Genomic DNA, 17104 nt, shown 5'->3' with positions numbered 1-17104 from the left:
GCCAGATCTTGTCTCTTAAAAAAAAAAAAAGTTATATTCTTTGACTCATTCCATTTTTAAGAATCACTTCTTAGAAAATAATCAGATATAGGCTGGGTGTGGTGACTCACTCCTGTAATCCCAGCACTTTGGGAGCTCAAGGCAGTTCGATCACTTGAGGTCAGGAGTTCAAGACCAGCCTAGGGAACATGGCGAAACCCATCTCTACTAAAAATATAAAAATTAGCCGGGTGTGGTGGTGTGTATTTGTAATCCCAACTATTCAGGGGGCTGAGAGGCACAAGAATCACTTGAATCCAGGAGGTGGAGGTTGCAGTGGGCTGAGATTGTACCACCATACTCCAGCCTGGGTGACAGAGCAAGACTCTGTCAAAAAAAAAAGAAAGAAAAGAAAAGAATCAGATATAAAGATGCAGAGTTACATTAAAAAAACAGAAACTACCTAAATGCTTAAGTCCAGAAAAATGTCTTAATAAATTATAGTACATCACCTTCTGAACTGATGCACTGAGATTCAGAGAAGGGCACGTCATCTCTGCGGTATCCTTACCAAAAATGCATAACCTGAACTGAATCACGAGAAAATGTCAAACAAACTCAAATTGAAGAACATTCTACAAAATAAACTGAGGTAACAAAAGACAAAAATGAAGGAACTATCCCCAAATAGAGAAAACTAAGGAGACACTACAACTGAATGCATGACATGGTCCTAGATATTAGTGGAACAATTCATGAAATGTGGGTAAGATCTGGAGATTAAAATATTGTATCATAGTTAATTTTCTGGTTTTGATTATTGTATATGATTATACAAGATATTAACATTTGCAAAAGCTGGCTGAAAAGTATACTAAAAATCTTTGTGCTATTTTTGCAACTTTGGGTGAGACAAATTATTTCAAGATGAAAATTTCTAAAATTAAAAAATTAAATAATGGCACATTCACACAGTGATTATGCAGCCATTTAAAAGGTTTGTAATTAATCTGAATGACATTGGAAAATGCTCACTACATAGCATTATCGGGAGGAAAAAAAAAAAAAAAGCCAGTTCACACAACTGAAAACTAAAGCCCAGAATGAATTCACTAAAATCTTGAGTGGTCATTTCTAAGTAGAAGATTACAGATGTTATATTCTTAATTTTTTAGTTTCATATTTCCCAACTTTTTCTACCATGAGCATTCACCACTTTTAAAATTGGGGGGAGGATGTTATTTTTAAACACACATCATGATTTTGCATCACAAAAATTCATTTAGACATATTTCTTCTCCTTGGTTTTAATAAAGAACATTTTTTCAATACTTTGAGTTTTCAAAACTATGATTTTGATAAGCCAACAATGAGCCTTGGCTTAAGTGAGTCTCTTAATTTGGCATCAGTAACCAAAAGTGCTTAATAGTTTCCCTAACCACTTGGAAATGAATTCTTGGCACTATGTCTTCTTAAGTTCTGTGGATCTCATGTTGAAACAGTTGCTTCATTTCCACTAAATAATTAGAACTATTCCCTAGGTCATCAGAGAAGCTCAAACCTATGCCCATCTGAATCCCAGTCAACAACAGAAGGAACAGAAACCTAATGATTTCTCCTCCTACTGTCACAAATCAAGAGAATGCGTTTGTGCTGAAGACTGGGAAATTAAAAAGAAAGGTTTTGCTGGGAGACAAGTCAAGGTGGCCACCAGGAATCTTGGACCCCTCGGCTTCAGATGACAATCTTCTGAGTAATCAGGATGTTTAGCAAGGCATACTTGAGGGGGCGTAAAGCATGGTTCCTATCTCAAAATACCTCCTCTGTGAGGTAATGTACATGACACTGTTGTGCACTTGTGTCTGTTCCTTCCACCCAGGCACTGGCCAAAAAAGCTGTATTTCCTTGGTTCTGGAAGAAGTTTTAATTCTAAAATTTACTGCCCCCACCCCCACTGGATTCAGAAAAGCACTACAGATGGGTACCTTGAAAAGAGAGGTGCAGGACTCCTGCAGCAAGTTCTGCCAAGCCATGGCAGTGCCATCTCTAGTGCCATCCTCCTTAGGCGTTCACCACTACCTGCTTGCCAGCATCAGCCTGACTTCTCAGGGTTATGAGTACATCCCCTCCTCCATGCCACAAGCACTCCCCTAACCCCATGCTGACAAGCTCAATGCCAGGCCCCACTTCAACTTTCCAGACTTCCAGCTCCTGCCACAAAGCCCAATTCCAGCCACAGTTCTGAGCTTTGTACATCGTTGCATCCTTACCCAGCTAGTCTTAGCTTTCAGTCACAACTGTATCCCTGCCATCTCTGCTTCAACGTCATCTCTGCAGGCCAAACATAACCCACCAGCTCCCAAGGCATGCAGTACCACTTGTTTAGTCACTCAGCCCATCGCTACCCGCCTGGACCCCCAGGGCCTCACCACTTGCCTCCTTAGCCTTCCGTGCCCCTCCCCTGGCCCACCTCCACCATCTGCCTTCCTACACTCTGCCTGTCAGGGGCCCAGTCTCCCCACTAGTTTATACCGTCCCCCATGTTCTGTTTTTATTTATGCCTGCCCTTGTTCCAGAAAAGACAAGACAAAACATACTATAGTCCTACCATGTTTTCTCAGGTGGGCTTCTTAAGCCATGTGGCTTCTTATTCTATTTGCCCTGTGAAGCACAGGGAACCAAAGACAACGTTTCTCTGTGACATCAATTCCTGCACCATCTAAGACAGGTCAACAGTAACGGCAGAGGCCATCCTCGTAGCTAAGGGAAAACAACGGCAAACCACTGATGTTGAACTACCAGCCAGAAGCCAGGTGAGATATTAAGACAGCAAAGCCACCAGCACCAGGACAGGAGCTCAGACCTCTTACCAGACAGATGCTGAGCACCCGCTCCCCCTGCTGGACACCGAGGTCCTGGGGAGATGCTTCCAAAGTCCACAGTCCCGAGATGATCAGACACCCATGTTTGCCCCAAGAGGTACAGACTAAACATTAAAGAGAAGCCACACTTGCTAATCATATTTAATTATCTTCAGTGCCAAATTAGAGAAATAGAGTACCCCTCAATGGAAAAAGGTAGGTGCCATCTGTTAGGCAGACTGGCTCTGAGCCCCCATTCTGTCACATTCTAGTTAAGGTATTAGGAAAGTTATTCTGAGTGTCCCTGGGCCTTAGTTTCCCCAACTGTAAAACATAGATGACAATACCCACCCCATACAGTTAATATGAAGATTAAATGAGATAAATTGCAGGCATCCAGTTGTTATTGTCCCCACCAATTGGCACCTAAGTTCTCGGCACCCCAGTGGCTTCATCTATGTAATTCCAATAATACCTGCCCAGCCTACCTGTGAGAGTTGATGGGGACAGATGAGAGAACAGACATTTGTCAAAGCACTCTGAAATCATTAAGTGCTATGCTAATTAAATTCATCAATGACAACAACACCTGTCTGGCACTTTGAAGAGACAGAGATGACAATGGTAGTTTTGATCTTTGTGGAGACTTGGAAATTTGTGGATGAAATAAGCATGCATGAGAATAACTGTACTTCAAATAGGAGACTGACTGGCATATTGGTAATAAATAAGAAGAATAAGAGGAATGAAGAGAAAAGAAAATTTGATTTGCCTGAGGTGGAGGGTCGAGCAAGAATCACAGATGACCTCATGAGTGTGTCATGCTGCAGCAGGTCATAAAGACAAGTAAGATTTCAGTAAGAGAGATGAGGAGAGGGCCTCCCAGACTCAGGAAAGAGTGAGGGCCATGATGCAGAGGAATGATGGTTCTGGGGATATGAAGAACTCCAGCTTGACCGCAGCCTGCAATGAGGTGCCACAGTGGAGAATGGGGTTATGATGACAGGTTGGGACACCATAGCGTTCTGTGGGATTGACCGTGACAGCCAGGCAGTGTGGAGCCATCTAGCTTTGTGAATAGCATGTCTGAGGAAGTTTACCAAAGACAATGTGAAGGCTGGCGTGAGATGGGGAGAACAGAGGCAAATACAGGAAGGAATCATGATTGCCAAAGAGAAATGGGGGCCTGAAGTGATTCAGCATGCACAGAGGAAAGAAGAGATCAAAGGAAGGGACAAATATAAATGGAAGGTATTACAACCATAGTGCTCATGACAAAGAACTACATTTATCACTCAGTTCCACATGTACCAAAGGAAAATATCAGAAAGATGTCATAAGCTCAAATTAACAGTGATCTTTAGTAATTTACAAAAAGATAGAAGCAGTGAGATGAAGTAACACAAAGCACGTCTCTTACAGACTTCTAGAATTAACAGGGCACTAGTAGGAGGTGTGGTGCAATTACTTATCATCTGGGTAGGTAAATTTCAGGGGAAAATATTTCAGCAATATGTGTTTAATCAACATATAATTTGATATCTGCTTTTGACCAGGAAGTTCAATAATGTCTTACAAATTGTGTTATGTTTCAGCATATCAAGTTCTGCTCGTAGCTCACTCACAATCATCCAGCACAATGGGGAATTTATCTTGCTGGTATTTCCAGGGAGATTGGGAAACAGCCAGTACAGATCAAACCTTTTCACATCATCATGCTATTCACTCCACTGATTAGAGATAACAAAGACAAACACAATAGGGAATGGTCAATTTATAACAACAAGGACGAGGCTCATGTTTCTTCAGCATACTTCCTAACTTGTTAGCAATAATTACCACATATTAAAATAAGCCAGGCTGGGCACAGTGGCTCATGCCTATAATTCCAACATTTTGGGAGGCCAAGGCAGGAGGATCGCTTGAGACCAGGTGTCCAAGAACAGCCTTGGCAACATAGTGAGACTCCATGTCTACTAAATAAATAAATAAATAAAAACAAATAGCTGGGTGTGGTGGCATGTACCCATAGTCCCAGCTACTCTGGAGGCTGAGGCCAGAGGATCACTGGAGGCCAGAATCATAGCCTGTGAGCTATGATTACACAACTGCACTCCAGCCTGGGTGACACAGTGAGACCCTGCCTCTAAAAACCAATAAATAAAATAAAATAAGCCATTTCATTAAGCATATGCTCCCAAATTAAGATGCCTGGTTCCTTATTCCATGACAACTTCAGGGGAAAACATATTTTTCCATTTTTTGGAAGTTTTAAGTCATATATGCTCAATGTAGAAAACAAAACCAAAAATAACAGCATCCTTTGTATGTTTTATTATTTGTAAAAAAAATTTTAAAAAAGAAAGAAGAGCTAATATCCTCCAGTATACCAAGATTAAGATCAATATTTACTCATTGTTAATCTTTGAGAATACTTCCTTCTAGTTTTATTTCTGTGCTTTTTAAAGAAACATGTTAAGATTCGATTACATTTGAAGCTCTGAATTCAGGGCTAAAAAAAATTAAATTACAAATATAAATATGTTGCATTCTTGTGTTTTGTTTTGCTCATCATAACAAATATTTCTCCCATTGTTGAAAGCTGGAAGAGTCCACTCAGAATCCATATTTCTTTAACAAGATAAAGAAGCTAATGTGTATTAATTTAGTAGTGTAATGGGGACTTCCAGTTTCCAGTCCAACATTTAAAGAGCTTGGAAGTCATTGTTCTCATCTTCATGAGAAAATGACCTTGTGTAATTCCCTGTTTCTGAGTGTGGGATGGATCTAGTCATTTGCTTCTAATGAATCAAATAGGGCAAAAGTGATATACCACTTTTGATATTAGGTTACAAAAGACTGTAACTGACTTCTGTCTTGCTAAATCTCTCCCTCTCTTTCTCTCTGGTTCTTTTTGCTGGCTTGTTCTGATGCAAGCAAGCTGCCACGCTGTGAATTATCCTATGCAGAGGCCCACATGGCAAGGATAGAGTTTAAAATAAGCAAAGGAATTCCCTAAACCTGAGGTTTGATGTCTTTCATTAATCCTGAAAAAAAATCTGTCATTATTAACAAAGGGCACAGACCAGGTATAAGATTCCAGTTGTCCTCTCCCAACAGAGTTGCACAGACAGTGCTAAATTCTCCCAGCAATGATGTGTGACAATAGATGTGAAGTGTCACCTACTAGAAAAGCTCACCCAAAGGTTGGTATCCAGGGCTTTTATGGAGCAACCACATGACTAAACTTAACAAGTAAGTCTCTAGTTGCCCTCAGAGGTCAAATTGATAAGGCAATGGCCTAGGCCCTCAGGCAAAAAGCAACAACAAAAACAGGTGTTCATCTTAAATTACACTGTTAATATATAATATCCAGAATGGCCCATGGCCTCAGGTATACAAATAAACTCTTATGGTGGGATTTTGCAAGGGCTTAGAGCTTATCAGGAGGTGGTCAAGGTCCAGTCCTAAAGACATTTGGAATGTGTAGTGTTTGGACAACCCAGGCCTGCTGCATTAACTCTTTACTGCCATCTGCCATCCTGCCTGCCTTTACTGACAGGAAGTCATCAAGGAAATAGTTGCCTAGATAGCAAAGAGCTCACCAGATGATATTGGAACTGGGTGCAGTGCTCCCTGGTGCTGTGTGCCCCTTCCCTACGCAGGCAATATGCCCTCAGTAGAACATGTGCTAGAATATGGCCATTCAAGCAGGAAGGGTATCAGTGTTCCTAGCAACGTGGCTGAAGAGTCCATCAGTGAGAAGATCTTGCAGGAGGTTCAAGCCCAGGTAAGGTGTTAGGTAGATTGTGAGTTTACTGCCCTAGAGTGGCAGTGTGATGCAGATTAATGAATTGTAGGCTTAGAATGAGGACACCTGAGCCTGTCATTTTGTCCAACTGACTTTAGGGTCCTCATCTGAAGTATTTTCCTATTTATAGATGGGAGGCAATATTGCATAGCAAGCAAGAGTGCTGGCAGGGCAAGTTCAGTGAGCAACCAACTTGTGCAGACACAGAGAGCCCTGTATTCAAAATAACCCTAACTGTGGTTTAATGCTCTGCTGTCACCATCTTGAAATTCTTAACAACATCCAAACAAGGAGCCCCATATTTTTTTCACAGAGCCCCATAAATTATGTAGACTCTCCTGGTGCCAGGTCTGGAGTCAGTCTATGGGTTCAAATCCCAGATCTATCATTTTCAGATGTATGAACTAGGGCATAACAGCTGATACCTTTTAGACTTGTTTCCTTGTCTGTAAACAGGATTTTAAAAGACTGTTGTGAAGATTAAGGAAATAATATGTGGAAAAATATAGCATTGTACTATACATAAATATAGTCATTCCTCAGTATCCACGGGGGATTAGTCCTAGGACCCTCTCAAGTGCCAAAATCCATGGACACTCAAGTTCCTTATATAAAATATTTATACATAACCTATGTACTATCCTCCCATGTACTTGAAATCATCTCTGGATTACTTATAATACCAAATACAATGTAAATGCTATATAATATTTGTTATACTGTATTTTTTAATTTGTTGAGTTTTTTTTTTAATTTTACCAAGGAGGCCTGAGAGCCTAGAAAATTTTGTATTATTTTTCATCATTGTATTTTTTTTTTATTGTTGAGGGTGGTTTTTGTTGTAGTTTTCAATGCATGGTTGGTTGAATCCATGGATGTGGAACCCATGGATACAAAGGACCAACTTTAGTCATAAGTGGTAACTATTATTTGTTCTCAACAATAATAAATAACAGTAAAATAATATAAATAATAACAATAAACAATAATAATAGCTATCTATTGCTGTGTAACAAATTACCCCAAAACTCAGTGGCTTAAAACAACAACATTTATTATTTCATGGTTTCTGTGGGTCAGAAATGCCAGTGCAGTTTAGCTGGATCCTCTGGCTCAAAGTCTCTCACCAGACTGCAACCAAGATGTCAGCCAAGGCTATAGTCATCTTAAGGTTTAACTGCAGAAGAATCTGATGCCAAGCTCATGCACGTGGCTGTTGGCAGGATTCCTAGTAGGCTGTCAGAATGAGGGCCTCAGTTCCTTGCTGCCAGTTGGCTAAAGGACACCCTCTGTTCCTTGCTATGTGGCTTTCTCCTTAGGACAATTCACAACATAGCAGCTTGCTGGCATCAGAACAAGCAAGTAAGAAGAGCCAGGGAGAAAGACTGAATCAGACAGAAGTCACAGTCTTTTGTAACCTAATATCAAAAGTGGCATAGCATCACTTTTGCTATATTTGATTCGTTAAAAGCAAGTGACTAGATCCATCCCACACTCGAGGGGATTACACAAGATCATTGTTACAAACTGAACAGAATCATCCTAAAACTTATGTGTTGAAGTTCTAACCCCCAGTACCTTAGAATGTGACTATAATTGAAGATAAGGTCTTAAAAAGGGTAATAGGGCTAATGAAGGTACATAGGTGTGCCTAATTCCAATATGACTGGTGTCCTTATAAGAAGAGGAAGGGGCTGGGTGCAGTGGCTCATACCTGTAATCCCACTTTGGGAGACTGAGGTGGGATGATAGCTTGAGCCTGGGAGGTTGAGGCTGCAGTGAGCCAAGATCACGCCACTGCACTCCAGCCTAGGCAACAGAGCAAGACCCTGTCTCAAAAAAAAGAAAAATAGAAAAGGATACCAAGGATGCATGTGCCAGTGGAGAAGCCAGGTAAGGACACAGTGAGAAGATGGCCACCTACAAGCCATGGAAAGACACTTCAAGAGAAACTAAAACTGTCAACAGGTCTGGTTGGACTGGTTTGATCTTGGACCTCTAGCCTCCAGAACTGTGAGAAAATACATTTCTTATTTAAGCCACCCAGTCTGTAGTATTTTGTTGTAGCAGTGCTGATGAAAAGAGTCAAACACTGTAAAATATTGTAAGAGATTTATTCTGAGCCAAGTATGAGTGACCATAGCCAGTGACGCAGTCCTCAGGAGGTCCTGAGAACATGTGCCCAAGGTGGTCCAGGTACAGCTTGGTTTTATATATTTTAGGGAGGCATGAAACAGCAATCAAGTACATTTAAGAAATGCATTGATTTGGGCCAGGCGTGATAGCTCACGCCTGTAATCCCAGCACTTTGGGAGGCCAAGGCAGGCAGATCACAAGGACAGGAGTTCAAGACCAGCCTGACCAACACGGTGAAACCTTATCTCTACTAAAAATATAAAAATTAGCCAGGTGTGATGGCACGTGCCTGTAATCCCAGCTACTCAGAAAGCTGAGGCAGAAGAATTGGTTGAATCCAGAAGGCAGCCATTGCAATGAGCCAAGATCATACCACTACAGTCCAGCCTGGGCAACAGAGCGAGAAAGAGAGACGGGAAGGGGGAGGGGGAGGGGGAGGGGGATGGGAAGAGGGAGGGGGAAGGGAGGGAGGGGGAAGGGAGGGAGGGGGAAGGGAGGGGAGGGGGAGGGGAGAGGAGGGGAGGGGGAGGGGAGAGGAGGGGGAGGGGAGAGGAGGGGAGGGGGAGGGGAGAGGAGGGGGAGGGGAGAGGAGGGGGAGGGGAGGGGAGAGGAGGGGGAAGGGAGGGGAGAGGAGGGGGAGGGGAGAGGAGGGGGAGGGGAAGGGAAGAGAAGGGAAAAAGAAAGGAAGAAGGAAGAAAGGAAGGAAAAAGAAGAAAGAAAAGAAAAGAAAGAAAAGAGAGAGGGGAAAGAAGGAAGGAAGGAAGGAAGCGAGCGACGGAGGGAGGGAGGGAGGGAGGGAAGGAAGGAAGGAAGGAAATAAAAGAAAACAAAAGAATAAAAGAAAAGAAAAGAATGAATTTGTCTCCGACTTCCCATTCCAGCCATGACAGAGTAAGTGGTATTAGACTTAGCTTTCCTACCATAAACTGGCCAAAATAGAAAAAACAATTTTCAGGGATTGGACACCAGTTAAAACAGTTATGATGTTTGAAAGAAACCAAACGAAGTGAGCTTCACGTCCTCCCCTGCTTGAGAAGTTAAGTCCAAGTGGAAAGTTGCATTTGTATAGGGCAGAGGAAAGAGAAACCAGAATTTGTGCCTGCCACAGTGGCTGGGATTTGGAAGCCAGGTGCTGCAGAGCAGGGAATCACACAGAAGAGGACTTCAGAGATCAAACCCTGAAAGTTTATAGACATTCTTCTCAGGTCCTTGAGCCCAGACCATATGACCTGACTGTAGGGTAAGACACATAGGGTCCAGCAGAGAATAGCTGCTGCTAGGAAGCTGGAGAGCTAAACATATCTCAGAGGTCACACAGTGCTGGGAATGTAGTGGAGTTCTAATCCAGCCAGGGTAAAGAGATATTGGTGAATTCCCAGACTTCCAGATGAGTCACAAAGTGAAAAAGGTCATGTCCTAAGAATATAAATTACCCTCTAAGAGTAAGGATTACACCTGAGGAATAAGGTCAAAACTGAAGTAAATCCACCATAACAAAGCCTAAATCCAATTTTCGTCAGAATCAAAATTATCTGTCAATAACTTAATTGCCAGCCAGAACAAAATTCAACATTCTTTGGAGGAAGTTAACATAATCCAGAGTTTCTATAAAATATCATTCATAATATCTAGCATAAAAAGTTTACCATGTAAGAAACTGGTTAAAGTTACTAATAGCCAGCCAGGCACAGTGGCTCATACATGTAATCCCAGTGCTTTGGGAGGCTGAGATGGAGCATTGCTTGGGGACAAGAGTTTCAGACTAGCCTGGGCAACATAGCAAGTCCCTACCTTTACAAAAAACAAAAATAAAAAAATTAGCCGGCATGGTGGCACACAGCTGTAGTCCCAGCTACCCAGGAGGCTGAGGCAGGAGGATCACTTGAGCTGGGAGTTCAAGGCTGCAGTGAGCTATGATTGTGCCACTGTACTCCAGCCTGGATCACAGAGCAAGACCCTATCTCTAAAAAAAAAAAAAATGTTTTAATTTTATTTTTTTAAGTGACTAGTAGCCAAGAGATGGAAGCAGGTAGAAATGATCCAGATATTGAAGTTAGCTAGAAAGACTTCAAAATAACTATAATTAATATGTTAAAGAGGAGTAAAGATTGACAATGAAAATGAAAAGATGAAGTATAAAATCAGAGAATTAGAATCTTTTTTAAGAGAATTAAGTAGACATTCAATACTTGTAAAATACAATATCAGAAATTAAGAATTGATCAGCTGGATTCACAGTACAAAAGAAAACAAGATTAATTAATTTGAAGACAGGTCAAAGGAATATATCCAAAATAAAACACAGAGAGAAAAAATGACAGTCACCTTAAATATATTATTTGGGAGATACTCCCCTCATTCACTTCTCTTTTTATTCTCCTTTCTCCCAGGCAACTTATTTTTTCTAATAAGAAAAAGTAGGTGGGAGTGGGATGTAAAATGATACTTGGCTATGGCCGGGCATGGTGGCTCATGCCTGTAATCCCAGCACTTTGGTAAGCCAAGGCGGGCAGATCACCTGAGGTCAGGAGTTCGAGACCAGCCTGACCAACATGGAGAAACTCCATCTCTACTAAAAATACAAAAAAATTAGCTGGGCATGGTGGGACATGCCTGTTATCCCAGCTACTTGGGAGGCTGAGGCAGGAGAATCACTTGAACATGGGAGGTGGAGGTTGTAGTGAGCTAAGATCACGCCATTGCACTCCAGCCTGGGCAACAAAACCAAAACTCTGTTTGGGGAAAAAAAAAAAAAAAAAAAACTTGGTTGGGCACAGTGGCTCACACCTGTAATCCTAATACTTTGGAAGGCCAAGGTGGGAGAATCCCTTGAGCCCAGGAATTCAAGACCAGCCTGGGCAACATAGGGAAACTCCATCTCTACAAAAAACACAAAAATTTAGTTGTGTGAAGTGGCATGTGCCTGTAATCCTAGTTACTCAGGAGGCTGAAATGAGAGGATCCCTTGAGCCTGGGCATTCTAGCCTGGGCAATAGAGTAAGACTCTGTCTTAAAAATAAAATAAAATAAAAATTTAAAACAAAATATACCAAGAGAAGCTTGGGAAAAAAATTTTCTCTAATCAAAGCCAAAAGACAAACTGGAAAAATACCAACCACTCATATCAGGTATAATTTCTGTAAAACATAAAAGGATCTACATGCTGGGTGTGGTGGCTCACACCTGTAATCCCAGAACTTTGGGAGGCTGAGGTGGGAGGATTGTCAGAGTCCAGCAGTTCAAGATCAGCCTGGGCAACATGGTAAGACCCTATCTCTATTATTTAAAAAATAAATAAATAAAAGGACCTGTACATCAATATGAAAAAGGCCAACATGCCAACAGAAAATGCAATAAAGGAAACACAATGGTTCTCAAATATATGAAAAGATTATCCATCTCACTCAAAGAAAAATAGTAACTAAATCTATAAAACACCATATTTCATCAGTTTGGAATGACCATTAAGTTTGATAACACATGAGTCTGCAAAGGTATGGATAAAAGGGCCTCTCACTAGAGTTTTCAGAGATCTACACTCCCAAACATACATCACTCTGCCATTCCTAGAGTCTGCCCTTTCTCCTCCTGATCCAAGACAGCTATCACCCAGTCATTTCACATCCATTTCAAGAAACATACTTCCCTTTCAGGAAGACTTACCCGAAGTACCACACAACTGCTTACATCTCAATTATCAAATATTAGTCATAGAGCTATATCTAACAGCAAGCCTGGGAACCTTGTAGTTTGGTTGCCACATAACCAGCTAAAAGTGACACTTTGCAAGACAGCAACAGAAATGGATTTAGCAATTAACACTCTCTGCCATGTCTACTTCTTTGATTGCCAAATATTGATACACACTTTCTCATATACAGAACACAATGAATCTCTCCTAGGGATACAATTCTCAAATTTCATCCAGATACTGCATCTAGGTCAAAGTTCAGGAACTCTGGGAAATGTGTACCTTCCGTGTGGTACAGACAGCACCTCATGGTCCAGCAATCAAAAAACTTAAAAATGAGTTAACTGCCCCCAAATTACCCAACATACAAAGGTGGAGTAGGAGCAAGATTAAAACATTGAGGCCAGGCATGCTGCCTGTAATCCCAGCATTTTGGGAGGCCGAGGCAGGTGGATCAGCTGAGGTCAGGAGTTCCAGACCAGCCTGACCAACATGGAGAAACCTCGTCTCTACTAAAAATACAAAATTAGCTGAGTGCAGTGGCACATGCCTGTAATCCCAGCTACTTGGGAGGCTGAGGCAGGAGAATCACTTAAACCTGGGAGGCAGAGGCTGCAGTGAGCCGAGATCGAGCCATTGCACTCCAGCCTGGGCAACAAGAGCAAAACTCTGTCTCAGAAAAAAAAAAAAAAAAAAAAGTAAAACATTGAAACTGCCCACCAGGAAAGGGGAGAAAGGAAAGCCTGGTATAGTCACTGATCTGCAGCAATATTAAATCTTATAGGGCAGGAAGAGTGACTTCCTTCCCAGGCAGTATCTGGGGACTTCAGTTGTGCTCTCTGGGAAACTCCTTTGGAGGCTGCTTCTTTTGCTCTCTGAGGTTGTTTCTTGTCCACTATCTTCTGTGGCCTCATCTTAAATAGGCATTAGGGAGTGCCAGGGAGCTGCTGACCTTCCATAGCTCACTCTTTTTTTTTTTTTTTTTTTTTGAGACGGAGTCTCGCTCTGTAGCCCGGGCTGGAGTGCAGTGGCCGGATCTCAGCTCACTGCAAACTCCGCCTCCCGGGTTTACGCCATTCTCCTGCCTCAGCCTCCCGAGTAGCTGGGACTACAGGCACCCGCCACCTCGCCGGGCTAGTTTTTTGTATTTTTTAGTAGAGATGGGGTTTCACGGTGTTTGCCAGGATGGTCTCGATCTCCTGACCTCGTGATCCGCCCGTCTCGGCCTCCCAAAGTGCTGGGATTACAGGCTTGAGCCACCGCGCCCGGCAGCTCACTCTTTATTAGTGGTTGTATTAGTCGGTTTTCTCACTGCTGATAAAGACATACCTGAGACTGGGCAATTTACAAAAGAAAGAGGTTTAACTGGACTTACAGTGAGACATGACTGGGGAGGCCTCATAATCATGGTGGAAGGCAAGAAGGAGCAAGTCACGTCTTACATGAATGGCAGAAGGCAGAAAGAGAACTTGTATAGGGAAACTCCCATTTTTAAAACCATCGATCTCATTAGACTCATTCACTATTATGAGAACAGCACATGATAGACCTGACCCCATAATTCAATCACCTCTCACCGGGTTCCTCCCACAACACATGGGAATTGTGGGAGTTACAATTCAAGATGAGATTTGGGTGGGGACAGAGCCAAACCATGTCATTCCACCCCTGGCCCGTCACAAATCTCATGTCCTCACATTTGAAAACCAATCACGCTTTCCTAATAGTCCCCGAAAGTCTTAACTCATTTCAGCATTAACTCAAAAGTCCACAGTCCAAAGTCTCATCTGAGACAAGGCAAGTCCCTTTCGCCTATGAGCCTGTAAAATCAAAAGCAAGTTAGTTACTTCCTAGATATAATAGGGTACAGGCATTGGGTAAATACAGTCATTCCAAGTGGGAGAGATTGGCTGAAAAAAAGGGGCTACAGGCCCCACACAAGTCTGAAATCCAGCAGGGCAGTCAAATCTTAAAGGTCCAAAATGATCTCCTTTGACTCTATGTCTCACATCCAGGTTATGCTGATGCAAGAGGTGGGTTGCCATGGTCTTGGGTAGCTCCGCCTCTGTGGCTTTGCAGGATACAGCCTCCCTCCCGACTGCTTTCATGTACTGGCATTGAGTGTCTGGGGCTTTTCCAGGTACGTGGTACAAGCTGCCAGTGGATCTATCATTCTGGGGTCTGGAGGATAGTGGCCCTCTTCTCACAGCCCCACTAGGTGGTGCCCCAGTAGGGACTCTGTGTGGGGGCTCCCACCCCACATTTCCCTTCTGCACTGCCCTAGCAGAGGTTCTCCATGAGGACCCCACCCGTACAACAAACTTTTGCCTGGGCATCCAGGCATTTCCATAGATCTTCTGAAATCTAGGCAGAGGTTCTTAAACCTCAGTTCTTAACTTACGTGTGCTCACAGGATCAATGCCACATGAAAGCTGCCAAGGCTTGAGGCTTCCACCCTCTCAAGCCATGGCCTGAGCTCTATGTTGGCCCGTTTCAGCCATGGCTGGAGCAGATGGAATACAGGGCACCAAGTCCCTAGGCTGCACACAGCACGGGGACCCTGGGCCCAGCCCATGAAACCACTTTTTTCTCCTATGCCTCTGGGCCTGTGATGGGAGGGGCTGCAGCAAAGGTCTCTGACATGCCCTGGAGACATTTTCCCCATTGTCTTGGTGATTAATATTTGGCTCCTTGTTGCTTATGCAAATTTCTGCAGCCAGCTTGAATTTGTTCTCAGAAAATGGGATTTTCTTTCTATTGCCTTGTCAGCCTACAAATTTTTTGAACTTTTACGCTGTTTCCCTTTTAAAACTGAATGCCTTTGACAGCACCCAAGTCACATCTTGAATGCTTTGCTGCTTAGAGATTTCTTCTGCCAGACACCCTAAATCATCTCTCTCAAGTTCAAAGTTCCACAAATCTCTAGGGCAGGGGCAAAATACCACCAGTCTCTTTGCTAAAACATAACAAGAGTCATCTGTGCTCTAGTTCCCAACAAGTTTCTCATTTCCCTCTGAGACCACCTCAGTCTGGACGTTATTGTCTATATCATTATCTGTGTTTTGGTCAAAGACATTCAACAAGTCTCTAGGAACTTCCAAACTTTCCCACATCTTCCTGTCTTCTTCTGAACCTTCCAAATTGTTCTAGCCTCTGCCTGTTACACAGTTCCAGAGTCACTTCCACATTTTGGGGTATTTTTTTCAGCAGTGCCCTACTCTACTGGTACCAATTTACTGTATATGTCTGTTTTCACGCTACTGATGAAGACATACCTGAGACTGGGCAATTTACAAAAGATAGAAGTTTAATTGGAATTACAGTTCCACATGGCTGGGGAAGCCTCACAATCATGGTGGAAGGCAAGGAGTAGCAAGTCATGTCTCACATAGATGGCAGCAGGCAAAAAGAGAGCTTGTGGGCCGGCACGGTGGCTCATGCCTGTAACTCCAGCACTTTGGGAGGCCAAAGTGGTTAGTAGTTTGAAATCAGCCTGGCCAACATGGTGAAACCCCATCTCTACTAAAAATACAAAAAATTAGCTGGGCATGATGATGCATGCCTGTAATCCCAGCTACTTGGAGGCTGAGACAGGAGAATCGCGTGAATTCGGGAGGTAGAGGTTGCAATGAGCCAAGATGGTGCCACTGCACTCCAGCCTAGGCAACAGACTGAGACTCCATCTCAGAAAAAAAAAAAGAGAGAGAGAGAGAGAGAACTTGTGTAGAGAATCTCCCGTTTTTAAAACCATCAGTTCTCATGAGACTCATTCACTATCATGAGAAGAGTGAATAAAAGAGCCACTCCCATAATTCAACCACCTCCCACTGAGTTCCTCCCATGACACATGGGAATTGTGGGAGTTACAATTAAAGATGGGATTTGGGTGGGGACACAGACAAACCATATTAACGGTGCAAGTCTAAGTTTTCTTGAGAAGAAAAGTGTTTTTTCTCACCCTGTTTCCATGCCCCTTTCCTTATTTTCTCATCTGGGCTATCCTTGAGGCAGGAGGATAAAGAAGAGAAAGTGCTGCTGCGTACTTTTTTTTAACTCAGTTTTGAGTAAAACTCCAAGATTATTATTCACCTTTTAATATCCTTATAACTTTGCTTCTGACAGAAAAGGAGAGCATCAGCTAAAATTTCCCATATTAGTTTATCTATGTCAACATCAATATTTTTAATATTTAATTTAAAAATCCCCCTGGACTGTTCAGCAGAGAAAAACCAAAATTACACATTTATTGAGTATCTACCATGTATGGTACACTAAGGATACGAGGTTCAAGAGATCCTGGTCCCTATCTTGGTGTGGTGGTGGTGAGTATATCAGGATATACTCAATTGGCAACACTCAACAAATTGCATGTGCATTTAAGATCTGTTCATTGTGGCTGAGTACGGTGGCTCATGCCTATAATCTTAGCACTTTGGGAGGCTAAAGTGGGTGGATCACCTAAGGTCAGGAGTTTGAGACCAGCCTGAGCAACATGGTGAAACCCTGTCTCTACTAAAAATACAAAAATTAGCTGGGCGTGGTGGTGGACACCTGTAATCCCAGCTACTCAGGAGGCTGAGGCAAGAGAAACACTTGAACCCAGGAGGTGGAGGTTCCAGTGAGCTG

General features: G+C 42.6%; 1 long non-coding RNA gene across 1 annotated transcript in view; it reads right to left on the bottom strand.

Annotated features, from left to right (window-relative positions):
• LOC114676967 (uncharacterized) overlaps positions 1 to 17104 on the bottom strand; it is a 251064-nt gene that overhangs the window by 223379 nt on the left and 10581 nt on the right. The window lies entirely within an intron of this gene.

Source organism: Macaca mulatta, chromosome 3 (genome assembly GCF_049350105.2).
Source record: "Macaca mulatta isolate MMU2019108-1 chromosome 3, T2T-MMU8v2.0, whole genome shotgun sequence".
Lineage (NCBI taxonomy): Eukaryota > Metazoa > Chordata > Mammalia > Primates > Cercopithecidae > Macaca > Macaca mulatta.
This window is presented reverse-complemented; position numbering and strand designations above follow the sequence as displayed.